The sequence below is a fragment of the Labrus mixtus genome, chromosome 3 (assembly GCF_963584025.1).
Source record: "Labrus mixtus chromosome 3, fLabMix1.1, whole genome shotgun sequence".
NCBI classification, from domain to species: Eukaryota; Metazoa; Chordata; class Actinopteri; order Labriformes; family Labridae; genus Labrus; species Labrus mixtus.
Window position 1 is genome coordinate 31,920,203 of NC_083614.1, and position 14,595 is coordinate 31,934,797.

The window sequence follows — 14,595 nt, forward strand, 5'->3', positions numbered from 1 at the left end:
ATGTAATTAGTACGTGTTTATTGTATATAATGTTACATGTTGTCTTGTTGTGTGCACGTTACATTTACTTTAGTAAGTTATTGGATACGTGCTTTTACGAATACTTTTTTTTTTTTTTTTTTTTCTTTGGTACATTGTTATGTCTGCTCAATGCTCCATGTCTGTCCTGCATGATATACATTTTTTAATATTAACCAAATGCTGCTTTATGTGTATCCTGCATGGTTTATGTATTTTCTCCTGTGGCTGCTTACCTGTCATGATATTTCTACTTTTGTAGCTTTTAGCGATGTTTGAATTTGTTTTTTTATGGGGAGCCTTTTATAAAATCTGGCCAGGGACAACAGATTTTCATTTCGTTTTGGCTAACTCTGGCATATTTACCAAAATGTTTATTAATATGCAATGTCCCTGTAAACTAAAAAATAAATTAAAAAAATAAATGACAGCAAAATAAAAATGATAGGTCGATAAAAGACTGAAGCTAAATAATTTATCCACAATAGCCGACGGATACTGAGATTGCATTTCGGCCAGCAGGGGTTTTCTGCTTTTTCTTTTTTACCAAATGGACTGTTTTCTGCATTACACCACACAAAACACAATCTGACAAAAAACTGGAACAAAGGGCTTCCAGTATACCAACAGTCATAATCCTTGCGTTCAGATTCTGCATTTATGAAGATATGTATATAGGCATTTAGATTGCGAGGGAAATCCTACAATCCTACAGTGACCATAGATTAATCCTATAAACCGTGCATGGAGCCATGTGTCAAACTGGCCATCAACACGTCGTTTACCGAGTCAGATCAACGTCAAACAGGACTTTTTCCACATCGCAGAGTGAATCTTGAAGGGTATAGACTTAAAGACTGTTGCGATTCAGCAGAGTATTGATTACCGAGGTATTACATCAAGCAAGAAGAGAGTATGGATTTGCTGCCAGGTCAATTAGAGTCTTCCTGCATAGCTGCACGGAGAACCTTCTTGACTAAAATGTAATTGACTATTTGACTTTTTATTGCAGGGAAACAGCATGTATAATTTATCCTTATTGATGATGGTTGTGTTCATTTTTTAGGGGATAGCGGACAGTGAAAACACAAATACTTCTGCAGTATTACAACTTATAGAAAGCAGCCATTTCTTATTCCTATCCGCATAGTGTGGCTCTGTATGGCAAAGTTGATGTGCGGGTTTGTCTGTCTTTCAGTCGCCCAAACCTCCAATTTCATAATGACAGTCGTATCGTCATGAAATACTAAATAGACATTACCCTTCCTGAGAATGAGAAGGCAAGGCAAGTTTATTTATATAGCACATTTCAACAACAAGGTTAATTCAAAGTGCTTCACACAAAACATCCAAAGCATCATGACAGAGGAAAAAACAGAAACATTAAAACAGAAAATTAAAAAATCACTGAAATTATTAAATCTGAACATATGTTCAAATAAAAAGAATTCAAATGAAATGAATTGAAATAAATAAATAAAAAATATAAAAAGAGTTAAAAGTTACAGTGCAGAGTTAAAGTTTAAAATCTTATTAAAGCTGTTTAATGAAAGGCAGCTGTGAACAGGTGAGTCTTCAACCTCGATTTTTAAAAGAGCTGAGAGTTTCAGCAGACCTGCAGTTTTCTGGGAGTTTGTTCCAGATATAGGGAGCATAGAAACTGAACGCTGAGAAGCTTACTGACTTGAATGATAGCAGGATTGCTTACTCCAAAGCAATAAGTAATTACAGTTAAAATCTGTAATCATCATCATCAATCAGAGCTAAACTAATTTATTGTTCAACATACAATTAAAAAGAAATTCAAACTAACAATTAATTTTCCTTTCAGAGTAAACATTGAGGGGTGCTGGTAGCCTAGTGGTTAGTGCGCATCAGCTGGGAACATCCCTACTAACTAGAGCACCTAAAAACCCCAACCCCAATCCTGTCCCTCAATCTCTTCATCAGTCTCCCACTCCTCTTGAACATGAAGACGTGAGCCGACTGCTTTGCATGTTAATTACTCTCAATTATCCAGCTCATCTCTTCTTGCTATTCATCCCCGTCAGCCCGAGCTTTATGAGGGTAACACTCTTTCAGAGTCACTGAGAGAGAGAGAGAGGGGAGGGAGAGGACATCCTATTGTTTATTCACTGATTAAATTAATAACCAGCATCATTGCCGTTGGTCGATGATATGCAGAAGAAGACTGTCAGGAGTCAAGGAGAGAGATATGAGCAGAGAGAGAGAGAGTGATACAAAAAGAGAATTTTATTTAATTGAGTTCAGAAGACTGAATGAGAATCTATAGTGGATGGATGCTGAAGTAATTTACATAAGTAGGCAGCATTTTGATAGCACAATTAAAACATCAAACAGCTGCAGTTTTTCATAGTATGTCATATTCTCCATATACAGTTTGGTCACTGTAAATAATGTGGCCTCGAGCCCCTTTCCCAAAGTAACGTCAGACAATTCCCAGACCAATCCCAGAACCCATCAGCTATCATCACACAACACTACAGCCTCTGGGAGTGATGGACAATGTTTCAGGGTGTAGCCAGGTGAGGGACAAAGTGTATTTTGTGAGTTTCCCCGTTTTTTCCTAGTGTTGCTTGTTTCCCTTGTGTGTTAATGTTTCCTTGTGTTGATGGGTTCCTATAGGTTTGTCTTCAGTGTTTCCTGTTTTATTTTGTAGTTTCTTATCCTTGTGTTTCTTTGTTCTAGTGGAGGACTCTCGTGTACTGGTGACTGTTTCAGAGTTAAAATCACGACAGTATTTATACACATTACTCTGTCTTTTTCTGCTGGGAGGAAAATGCTCGCTTTGGTTGCAGCTTTCACTACACAGTAACAGGAGTTGGTTATAGGCTTGACGTGCTGAGATACCTCGTACACAACCCAAAACCTATCTGGCCTCATGATGTGATATGAGACTGTAAACCGTTACCTGGATATTAACGGTAAGGTTAGGGGACTAACAAACTAACACCAAAACACACTAGAAGCCGGAAATGGGGGAAAACCCATTATGCTACAGAAACATTAAGAAAGACAAAAGAGTCAAATCCTGGCAGAAGAGGGTTCCTCACCTAGGAGAATCCTCAGGACACAAAACTCTGGCTGACTGTGGCCTCTGCTCCATGAGCCGTAGGCATAATCGACCGATCAATCGATCCAAAGTCCAGGTCAACAGGTTCAAACGTTTATATTCTCACATGACTATCTAGGTAATGTCCAGACGTGTTAGTGAGAGCTGTTGATGTGTAAAAGGGCTTCATGTGTACAAGTCAGCTGGGGATTCTTTATCAGCTCAAAAATAACATATATGATAGAAAAACACTAAAAGGATGTCATGGAAATGTTTCTGTGCTTGGCTCTGGAAAAGATAACATATACACTTAAAGATAACATATACACTTAAAGATAACATATACACTTAAAGACAACATATACACTTAAAGATAACATATACACTTAAAGACAACATATACACTTAAAGATAACATATACACTTAAAGACAACATATACACTTAAAGATAACATATACACTTAAAGACAAACGAGAATTATTTGACGATATCTGGGGCCTACATATTAATTTTCTTCAGGATAAAGACCTGTCACATATTTTGAGCTAGGCTGGTAAAGAGTTGGCAATGTCTGTAATTGTGGTCATTTTTGCAGAAACTGTTCTCGGGCAGAATATTTGTGATTAACAAATCATGTATGGCAATGTACTCCATCTGGTTATTTTTATTTAATACGGACAGTAATAATGTTGCAACATTTTGTAATTAAAGTTTTTTTTAATTTTGTATTATTATATTTTACTTTTTTACCCCCTTATTTTATAAATGTGTATATATGTGCATGTGTATATCTTCTTTTTTTTTTTTCCTTAGAATTTATTTAATTAATTGTGTGTCTTGGAATTTTTTTTTAAACTCAATAAACATATTGTTAAAAGGATGTCATGGAAACATCTTGACTATTATTTCTGATGTGAAAAATGTACTAAGAACCTCAGCCTCAAAGGAACTACAAGTAATAAAAATACTCTAGTTTTGATAAAATAACTAGAAGCATACTGACTGACAGATTAACTTATAGCTACATCTCTGATGTTAAGGAGTTCTGGACCATTTTCATAAAAACACGTGACTTGTTCATCAAAGCTTCTGTGACCATGGCTGCACTTGAGGAACAATGTCTGAGAACACTTACATTCTGTGATCATACCTCCTGCTTCTTCCTATTCGAGAGATTATGAGTATTTTTTTTATACGTAGAACCTTGAGTGTGAAAAAAAGCTCCATGTTACCAGATGTCGTCAAGTGTTTTCATGGCACTCGGGTACAGAGTGTCCTCTCAGCTGGCCCTCGGAGAATAAAAGTGTGCAGATGTTATGGCACTGACAAGTTAATGATAAATGGGAATACTTCTGTCCTCTCTGTACCCAAAAACCAAAAAACCCAATTATTATAAACTGTGCTCTGTGTGTGTGTCATTTTGCGTGCCTCGCATCCTTTTACCGTCCATTTGTTTCTCAATTTTTTGTGTCAAACTAATGTATGTGCACACACGACTGTCTCTGCTTCTCCCGCCATTATACATCAATCCCACTTGGCCTTGAGAGCTGTGGGCATTATCCTGCCATATGTGTATCGACCAGACGAGAGAAAGCCCTCTTAAAGTGATCACTGTAGATGATATAATTAGGGCTGAAAGTATCTGGAGATTTAAAAAAATGATGCTGCGAGACAAGGAATGGAAATATCTGTTGTTGAACTGAACTATGATGATCACCTGGAATTACAGGAAACTAAGAGGATTACATCTTCTGACATCGAGGTGGGAAAGTATTTAACTGACATCAATCATGATCATCATCATTGAACAAAACTAATAATTTGGACTAAAAAAATCGATAAGTATGCAGTGTTTCCCCCGAGGTTTATCTGCTAGAGGGGGTTGGCCTGCAGGTACACGGCTTGTTGCATGGCAGCAACTACTGCTTCAAAGTACTCTTGTTGCATGGCAGTGACTGCTTGTTAAACATATAACTAACTACTGAGTGAAGGACATGAATTCAGCTTTCTCCCATGGTAACAAGTCAGACAACTTCTCAAGGATGTATGCCCATCTTCCCTTCACTGAGCACATCCACAGTGACTGACACTTCTTCTGAAAGAGTCACACAGAGTCATGATGTACAAAATGAGCGTCAGTATGGAAGAATGCTTTAAATTAGGAATTGAGACTATAATCTCATTAGGACATCAAGTGAGAAGTAGTGTGGTCATTTCTTTATATTTACGTATAGACTTCTATCAAATCTGACAACTAATTTCCCCCTGCTGGCCATTAGAAAGATTGCAGTTGTACACAGTACCCCGTTGGGTTCACCCTTTGCAATTTGAGATAATGTCTTCTTCCTTTATGGTTAAAACCAATAAAGTCCACTGACAAATTAGCAAAATGGCCACCAATAGCCAAATAACTGGCTCAAAATGTATCCTATTTAAATATAAAGCTGATTACCATGACCCTATAGGCTACACTATGGCATTATGACATTAGTAGGCCCAGCTGTGACAACCTGTAAGGTTAATTCCATGACCTGCTTATGAGGAATGACACTAACTAAGGGCTTTTCGGCTTATACATCGTCAGTATGCATCAACAGCGCACACATTAGATACACTGTGTGCAGAGGATATAAAGATTATGCAGAACTGTCTCTCCTGGGTCTTCATGAGTTTATAGTTTGCATGTAAAACAGCACAGGGGTTAACATGTTAATAAAACACTTCAGTGCAGATTTATGTACATGTACATCTTGTAAGATAATTTGTTGTTGTTATGTCCTTCATTTGCCTAATATTTTTTTCATTTTTCAACCGGCTCTTACAGCAAGGAATATGAAGCAGATGCATCTTTTTTTTTTCTGGGGAATCTGCCCAGTATTTAACTGACTTCCAAAAAAACACCCAGGACAAATATAGTAGTAGTGGTGTCACTCAAGTAGAAAAACTGGCACAATTTTTTTTTAAAAGAAGCAAATTGGCCTCAATTTTTCCTTATTTACTGTAAAAGACATATGTAGTTTCATCAGCACACACCATCATCTATAGCCTATGAAAGCGACCTGACCTTTAATTATACAGCAGATACAGGAGCAGAATTGAGTGCTGCCATTGAGTTGCATGCTGAAGAAATCCATATTGCAATTAAAATGGCAGGATTTGCTGAGTGACAGGTATAGGGACTGGGGTTGGGGGCTATAAAGAAAAAGGTCTGTGTTGTGGGACATGGTGTTTAATGACACAGAAGCAGTATAAAAGTATGTGTAAACTGAGAGAAAAATGTGTTTTACCCAGCCCCACTCCAAAAATAAAGCAATGAGGTAGAGTAATTACTTCTGCAGACTGGAGCTTCTCTTTGGCCAGCAGCATAAATAAACACCTAAGAGGTGTGAAAATATGCAGCTGTGAAGCAGAGTTATGTTGATAAAGACCAGATGGAGTCAGCAAATCTAACATGGTGCAGCTCCCATGTGTGAATTTGTACACTGAAAGTGTGTGAGGCAAGATGTTTCCAAAAAGCACAAAGTATACCTAACGACACTTTCCTGGAGGAAAACCATGCAAAACTGGTAATTGATAAAATCATGTCAAATGGGAACTGGGAAGTACCAAAAATTCCAATCAAGTCTTTCTATAAGCCTACAGGAAAGGATACACCATCACTGACACCTTAGTGGTCTATGCTTATGACCTTTAACCTTTAAAGGCTTTATATGCTTTATATGTGATTTTTCACACTTAAATGTAATATAAATCAAGTATATCCTCTGAAAATAACTGTACTCACTGCTTAACTGTGTTTCCAGATCACGCTCATTTCAGGTAAATTTACATGCAGTGTGAAGATACGAGCATAATAAAGATCGCTAGCATTAGCATGCTAACACAACAATGCAGCGCGAGTTGTTTTGGTTTCATGCTGGTGTTCAAGGGCGACATCTGCTGGATGAAAAAAATCACATATAAAGCCTTTAAACAAAATCAGGCATTTGGAACCCTGGTATTTCACCACTTTAGAAAGACACAATTGGTTTTGGTGAAGGTTGGCCTAGTGGTTATATTGTGCGCTTCATATACTGAGCGCATCGTCCTCCTGGGTTCGACTCCAGACTGCATCTCCTTTCCTTTCCTGCCTGTCATTCTCCCCTCTCTCATCCCTGTGTCTGACTCTATCCACTGACCTGTCAATAAAGGCATAAAGGTCACAAAAGAAAACAATTGGGTTCTATTTATATGCCATGTGGGACGCCTGCTGGCTTAAAATGTTAAGGCCTTGACCATGAACCCATGGTTTCTGCCAGCTGGGGACATTTCTTGTGTCATTCCACATTTCAGTCTCCGCTAACTTTCCGTCATCCCTCTTCCTATCAGGTTTCCAAAATGCTCAGAGAAACGAGCCATGCAGTCGTCTAAGCAACACCTACAGCTGTCGAGAAGTTCCGATGGTTCCGGGAGTCCAATGAGGTTTTTCAGATCCCTTGAGCAACATAAGCACTCAAACAATTATTTTGACAAGGATCAGTGAGGCCAAAGCACATCTGAGAAGACGTTTTTCTTCAGCCTCAAATCTCACAAGAAAAAAGGTTTAAGTCTGACTGTGATACCATGACAACGGGCAAAGGTCAGATAGTTCCAGGAGAATTGAGATTGTAGTGTCAGGACCTAATGGAACTGTTACGTTTGGAGCTAACGTTTGTGTGTGCACTGGCTTATCTGGAGTAAATCCTGCTGGGGCTTTTTCTCCTGTTCCCTTCAGCGCTACTTCTACCCCGTATACACAATGAAAACATGCAAAAAGGTAATCAATAACTGAATAAAACATCTAAGAATTCACAGCAGGAAGGAGGGACCCCACATGGTTTGTAATTATGTCTGGAAGGCTGATTGTTTTTTTTGTTTGTTTTGTTTTTTTAGATATGAGATTTCACCAGAATAGCAGTGATGTGTTGTGATGATCATTCAATGTAAATGTGCAGCATGTGATTCGCAGCAGGCTAATTTGTTTGCATACACAACCAAGTGTTAAATTACTGAATGTACGATGATTACTGTAATGAATATCTAAAAGGTTTTAATGTGCATGCGTTAGCCCACATCAACACCACACACACACACTGTTTAATGCAATCACAGGGCCCACATTATAGAGTTCTATTACAACCGCAAAGTGGGTCAGTGTGAGCAATTTCAGCTCTGTAATGGTTCCGATTATATATTTGTAAATAGCACGAGTCAATCTTTTCTGTCAGTGTTTTTTTTGTAATCCTTCACGTGCTGCAGGACTGAATGTACCAGTGCCTTTCCACCAAGAGCTCTGCTTACGGATCGATGGGTTTCCACGTTTACACATGGAGCGCAGGGCAACAGATCAATACAGCCAGAGTGTTTTTTGGGGTGGAACCATGCAGGAATAATTTCACAACATGTGGGTCCCCCAGTCCAGTAATGGAATGGCAGGGAGACAAATAAAAGTGCAAAGACTAAAGATGTGAAATGTGAAAATGACCAAATTTATGTTAAAGCTGTGGAGAAGACAGAGCCTTATAAAATGTTTCATCTCTTCACACTCCCCGGGCGTTGGTGGCGCAGTGGTTAGAGCGCACGCCCCATGTGTGGAGGCTGTAGTCCTCCAAGCGGGCGGCCCAGGTTCAAATCTGACCTGTGGCTCCTCTCCCGCATGTCATTCCCTACTCTCCTTCTCCCTAATTTCTGACTCTATCCACTGTCCTATCTGTCCAATAAAGGCACAAAAAGCCCAAAAAATAAATCTTTAAAATCTCTTCACACTCCCAAATTAAGGGACAAGGTTAGTTTCAGCTGGAATATTCAAATATTAAAGCTCCTGTGTGGAACTTTCCGTTTGTGTTTTATGTTTTTCATCCCGTAGACAAAGCAGTACATCTTATCTCCGTGCTAATTTTGTCCTGTACAAAAAAAAAATCGTCCTTCTTTCATATAACAGTCATATGTATGACTAATCTGGAATCTTTGCTGTGGAAGATGTACAAAACAACAACAATGAGTATGTCTGCAGCGTGCTGTAAAGCACTTCTTCTGACAACTATACCCCGCAGCAGCAGCAGCAGCTTCATGCAAAAATAATAAGAAACAAATTATCAATATTATCTTTAACAGTCTTATTTGCTCTTGTGGAGACATCAGTATTCATTTCAGTCTGTTTAATAACCAGCTAAAAAAAACTCCTGCTGTAAGATTTTTTTTATTATGAAACAGACGACCAAAATCTCGTTGGTCCATTGGCAAGAAGACTGACTTTTCCTATGTGGTTATATGTCTCTAATCATGGCAGGAGGGTCAGTGTCAATTTGCAGCATGCAGGCTGCAACTTTATTTACACTTCCTGAAGAAAAGGTTCATTGTCATGTACACCTGACCGTTTAAAGAATGCAAGAGGATTGTTCAGTAACCAGATCAGCAAAGAGATGAGAGGTGACATTCATCCCAGAGATGTGACAAAGATAGACACTCAGAAAGCTTGAAATCCTGCAAACTTCACTGATAAATTGTTTAGGGGAGGTATTTCCTCCATCTGTGTGCCCTGATAAACAACAAGCTGGTTTTGGGGTATCAAATCAATTCTTCAAGTTCAAGTGTCAGGAATGCATGTGAGCAAAGCTGCAGGGTTTAAAGCTGGAAGGGAAGACAGGCTGTGTAGCATGGAGAGGGGATCAGGATATAAATATATGTGAGCAGCAGAATCAGTGGTGTGTATGAGGAAGACAGAGGGTGACTTGAAAGTGACAGAAATGGCTAAAACACAAAAAGGAAATATGTCTGCCAGCATGCCCATCAGTAGATTGATTCATGTGTTTGTTCACAGTTTTCCTCACAAAGTGGGACGCCCTGCTAGGTTTGGAGCTGTCACTGCTGGCTGGGAATATCCACGCTGCCTCTCTGAACCTGCGAGGAATTCCCATCGTGCCAATTTTCCATTTCAGCTCATGATCCGAATACATTAAAAGCCAAACAAAGCTCTTATCTCCAAATTGTTCGAGCAGAATGTAATGACGTGACAACGTGAAACACCCTCAGGATAGACAGGAAAGGCCATGTCTGCAAGATCAGGAAAATCATTGCAGTTGATGTTGCTGTTATAGTCATTTTGGAAAGCTTCTCAATACTGGAAATCAAGTTGCCATAATCAGTGACAGGAAGACAATTTGACGGCTCATTATTTAGCGGAAAAGGGAAGTTAACCCTTCTGTAAAACAGGCAATTCAGTTCAATCATTTACAGAGTTAAGGTAGAAACAGTACTGCCTCAGATGCGTGTCGTCCAGATGATGATAATAACATAATGCACTTTTAAAATGCAGGTCAGGTCACCACTGTTAGGAGGCAGAATCCACGTGGACAGTTTGTATCTGACTGCACTAATGAGCACTTTTCTGTGAAGTATGGAGGTAGTTGTGGATGACACTGATGCAGGAAATATGACTTCAATGTTGCTGTAAATCAATGACGCTTATTCCAAAGGGGGGGTTGACTGATACTTCCTAAAGCCCAATAAAAAAAATGCCTACGTGCACAAACGTCCAATTACATTTTACAATGCAAAGGCAAACATGTGACATTAAATGGTCACATTTACAATAAGAATACTTTAAAGTCAATATTTAATTTAGAAAATATATTCTTTCAAAATGATATTTTTTGTGTCCGTATGACTTTACCAAAAAAGTGTTTATTGAATAACTGAAGGATGCAGCCTGCCCGTGTAAAAAGGTGAAACAGCAGGAGGGGGTTACCGGCTGAACTTGTCGTTGTAATAAGACTGGAGCGAAACGAAGCCAACCAAAAATCTCCTCACCCTCTTTTGCATTCAGCCCCTTTTCTTCACTGAGGCGTTAAGAAATCAAAATTCACGCACATCTGACACATTCAAGTGAATAGTGGAGAAAAAGCTTCTCAGTTACCTTGTGTCTTCGCCACAGCTCATCCACACGTGGGGGGACAAAGGGAATCCCGACGCCTGCTGCGCGTTGTTTCTGCACGATGGAGCAGCTGTCAACACAAAATCCAAAAATCTGTTTTTTTTTATTATTCCGTCTCCATCCTCTGCTGAGATATTCTCACTCCACAACTGTCCCCACTGAACGAACCGGGCAATCCAGATTTTCTTTTTACATAATCAAGGGTTTCTTGTTGGAGCTACACTTTTTTTTTCCGACATTGAGGCAGGATTGAAACCTAACTGGCGCGTTGTGGATTATACTGTTTCTGGTTTGTCATTCATCCCGGGTGACCATTACCAAGCTGCATCCAGGACCGAGGATCCTGTGTTTGGGAGACCGGGGGGAGTTGTAGGCTTTCGCCAAATGCATCTGAAACTCAGTGTTTCCCTCCGACCGTCCCTCCTCCTCCTCCTCCTTCTCCAGCCTCTCAGCAGACGAGGAGTGTGGACCAATTGAGAGGCAGAAAGAAATAGAGAGAGAGAGAGAGAGAGAGAGAGAGAGAGAGAGAGAGAGAGAGAGAGAGAGAGCGCAGCTGAGTCCGGAGTGGGACCAAAGAGCTGTCATTACAGAATAAATGGATATCAGCAGCAGAGACCACGTAAACATTTAATATTATATTGTTTATAAAAGGAGGTTTGGACACACTGATCTGGAAATAAAAAATCTTCTATAATGGCCTTGATCATTTTAATTATCATAAGATATTATTTCCGAGGGGATTAAATGAAAAAACTAATTTTAAATATTAAAGCACCTGTGAGCGCCAACTAGCGTTTGTATGTGGAGTACCAACGCACAAGTATGTAGTGCACCCTACAGTGTAGGCTACTATGGTATAGGTTCCCTAATCAAAAGTATAAACCAGGCTTAAGAATAACTACATAAAGATGTTTTATTTTTTCAAGGCTTTAAAATCTTTATATGTGATTTTTAACACTTAAATATAATATAAATCAAGTATATCTCTGAAAATAACTCTGTGAGTCATGACTGTCTACAATGGGTGTAACACCCGAGTCCCACTGTCTGTGATGTTTTCAGAGTTTTCAGAGTCCTATCTTCACTTTGTTTACATCGCCCGGACGGCCGGCTGACTCCTCCCCTCGTGTATAAAAGTTGTTTAATTGAGGGACTAGAGAAAAGAAGAATAACATACTGTACTCACTGCTTAACTGTGTTTCTAGATCACGATCATTTCAGGTAAATTTACATGCAGTGTGAAGATACGAGCATAATAAAGATCGCTAGCATTAGCATGCTAACACAACAATGCAGCGCAAATTGTTTTGGTTTCATGCTGGTGCTCAAGGGCGACATCTGCTGGATCAAAAAAATCACATATAAAGAGTTTAAGAGAAATGATGTTTCACCAGCATATCAAACAACCAAATATCTGTTTAAAGCCGATGAGCCAGGTTTTTTTCCCCCTTTTTGTTGTGAAAAGGAACCCTAAGAACGTGCAGTCCCTCTTATTTTCTATCACAGCCTTTTGGGCACTCTAGTGTGAAAATGTATCACACACATTAAGCCTATTCCTTTTCTGCGACTCCACACACAGCTGCACATACAAAGCTATTTAAACCATTTGCCTCTTGCTGGCTCAGACTTTATATACTCTGTACAGGCAGTGTGTCTCATGCAGTTCATGGTTATAGAGGAGAGGATCAGAGAAAAGGCCCCCGTTTTCTGACATGTGATTACCCTTCCCAATGTGGAAGGCAAAGATTGTAAACACACACACATTGATGAGATGTGCAGCTCCTTCTCTACTGCGAGGCTCCTCATCTATCACACTGCTATGAATAAAGTCATATGCTGAACAGCCACATTTACAGGAGAGAAACATGAATGCGCTGCACATGTAAACATCTTCTCTATGCGACAAAAGATTGAGATGAAATAAATTTATTTAGGTCGTTTTATATTCCAAAGCTGAGCTGCTTACCGAAGGACGAAGAGGGGTGTTTTTTATTGAATTGAAAATGTGACAAGAAGAACATGTTGTTACGAAAGAAAAAACATTCAGTCCCTACCCGTGAATTTAAGATTTTAAGGCCATGTAGACGGTGGTACAGAGATTTAAAAAAACCTCTATAAAAATGTTGATGGTTCCTCATTTGACTGACATTCATCTTCTCACTGTGTTAAAGATGTCACTAGGCACCAAGGCAGATGAGAATTGGAGTCCTCCATATTGATGAGACATGATGCCTCTATGAGTGACCAATCACATCCGTTTAAGCAATGACACAGTGCATTTTTTTTTTACTTCTAATTGGAAGCAAATACTTGCTGATTCTGGTTGATTCCCACTCGGCCTGTTTCCTCCAACCCACAAAACCCAAGATGTTGTTTTGCGTTGTGTTTAATTAATGATGTGTTAGTCATATTAGTGCATATTACAGTGAGGATGGTATACCAGTGGTGTGTGTGTGTGTGTGTGTGTGTGTGTGTGTGTGTGTGTGTGTATGAGTGTCTTGCCATTGTTTGATTATAAGTGGAAGGAGAGCCAATGAGAAGACTGCCAAGCTTGCATGTGTTTTTGTGTGTGCATGTGTCTGTGTGTTGGGGTTTTTTTTTCAATAAGGGGATTTACGACTTAAGTAACACAACCATGATTAGGAGGCATTGCCATCTGCTCGTTTTAGAGGGATGCTGTGACACATGCACACAAGCATGTGCACACACACACACAAACACAAAAAGGACACAGTCATGCAAACAGGTAAACAAACAAACACACAAACATCAGCAGCATGGAGTAAAGAAGTTTGATTGCTAAAAACAAAAAGCACCAATGTCTTATATCATGTTGCATTTTGGCAAATATATGAACAGATAACATCTCCACCATCTCCTGCTGTAGCTCATGATTGAGTGTTTCTCTTCTTTATGTCTGCCGGGGGGCTGACTGTAAAGAAATGTGGGGTCCGATCTTTTCATGAATATCACGCACTGCTTTTGCTTTTTCTCACCACACACTGGATTAATTGACAAATTCCTTCACACTTCCACAAGAAGCTGTTGTCATTTTCTTTCTAGCAGAAATAAAAACAGAAAAAAAATCTCCATCTGTCGACTCAGGTGAGAAAAAAACATCACGCTTTTCTGATTTGAATATTAGCTTACACCTCCACCAACACATATAAAAAAACATCCTCTGCTTTCTCACAGGACAACACTATCTTGTGTCTTTATCATGTGCATGGCACTTCTGGTTTGTTTGGCCTTTGAAAGCCCCTTAGACTAGCTGTTGCCTCTCAGCACACCTGCGAGCAGCTGGACAGCTCACACGTGTGAGTTCAGAGGTTGGAGTAACCTGCAACCTGAAATCCCTTTTTGTTTTTTTTTTGGACGGAGAGAAAAGGCTGCAAGATTCAGAGAAAAGCATGTTCTTTTCTGCTGAAACTCTTTCTGATGAAAATGTCTGCTGTTTATGAGCTGCTGTCATCGAAGCATGGAGGCTTCCCTCAAACTCAAACAGCTGCTTCTAAATGTCATCATGCTGTTATCTTTTTATTTATTTGCTT

The 14,595-nt window shown here is 39.4% G+C and overlaps 1 protein-coding gene across 1 annotated transcript in view; it reads right to left on the reverse strand.

Annotated features, from left to right (window-relative positions):
• pde4ba (phosphodiesterase 4B, cAMP-specific a) overlaps positions 1–11,406 on the reverse strand; it is a 197,060-nt gene extending 185,654 nt beyond the window's left edge. Inside the window, exon 1 of the mRNA XM_061034965.1 lies at positions 11,027–11,406. The gene's annotated coding sequence lies outside the window, so the exon portion shown is untranslated. The remainder of the gene's footprint in view (positions 1–11,026) is intronic.
• Positions 11,407–14,595: the final 3,189 nt, after the last annotated feature.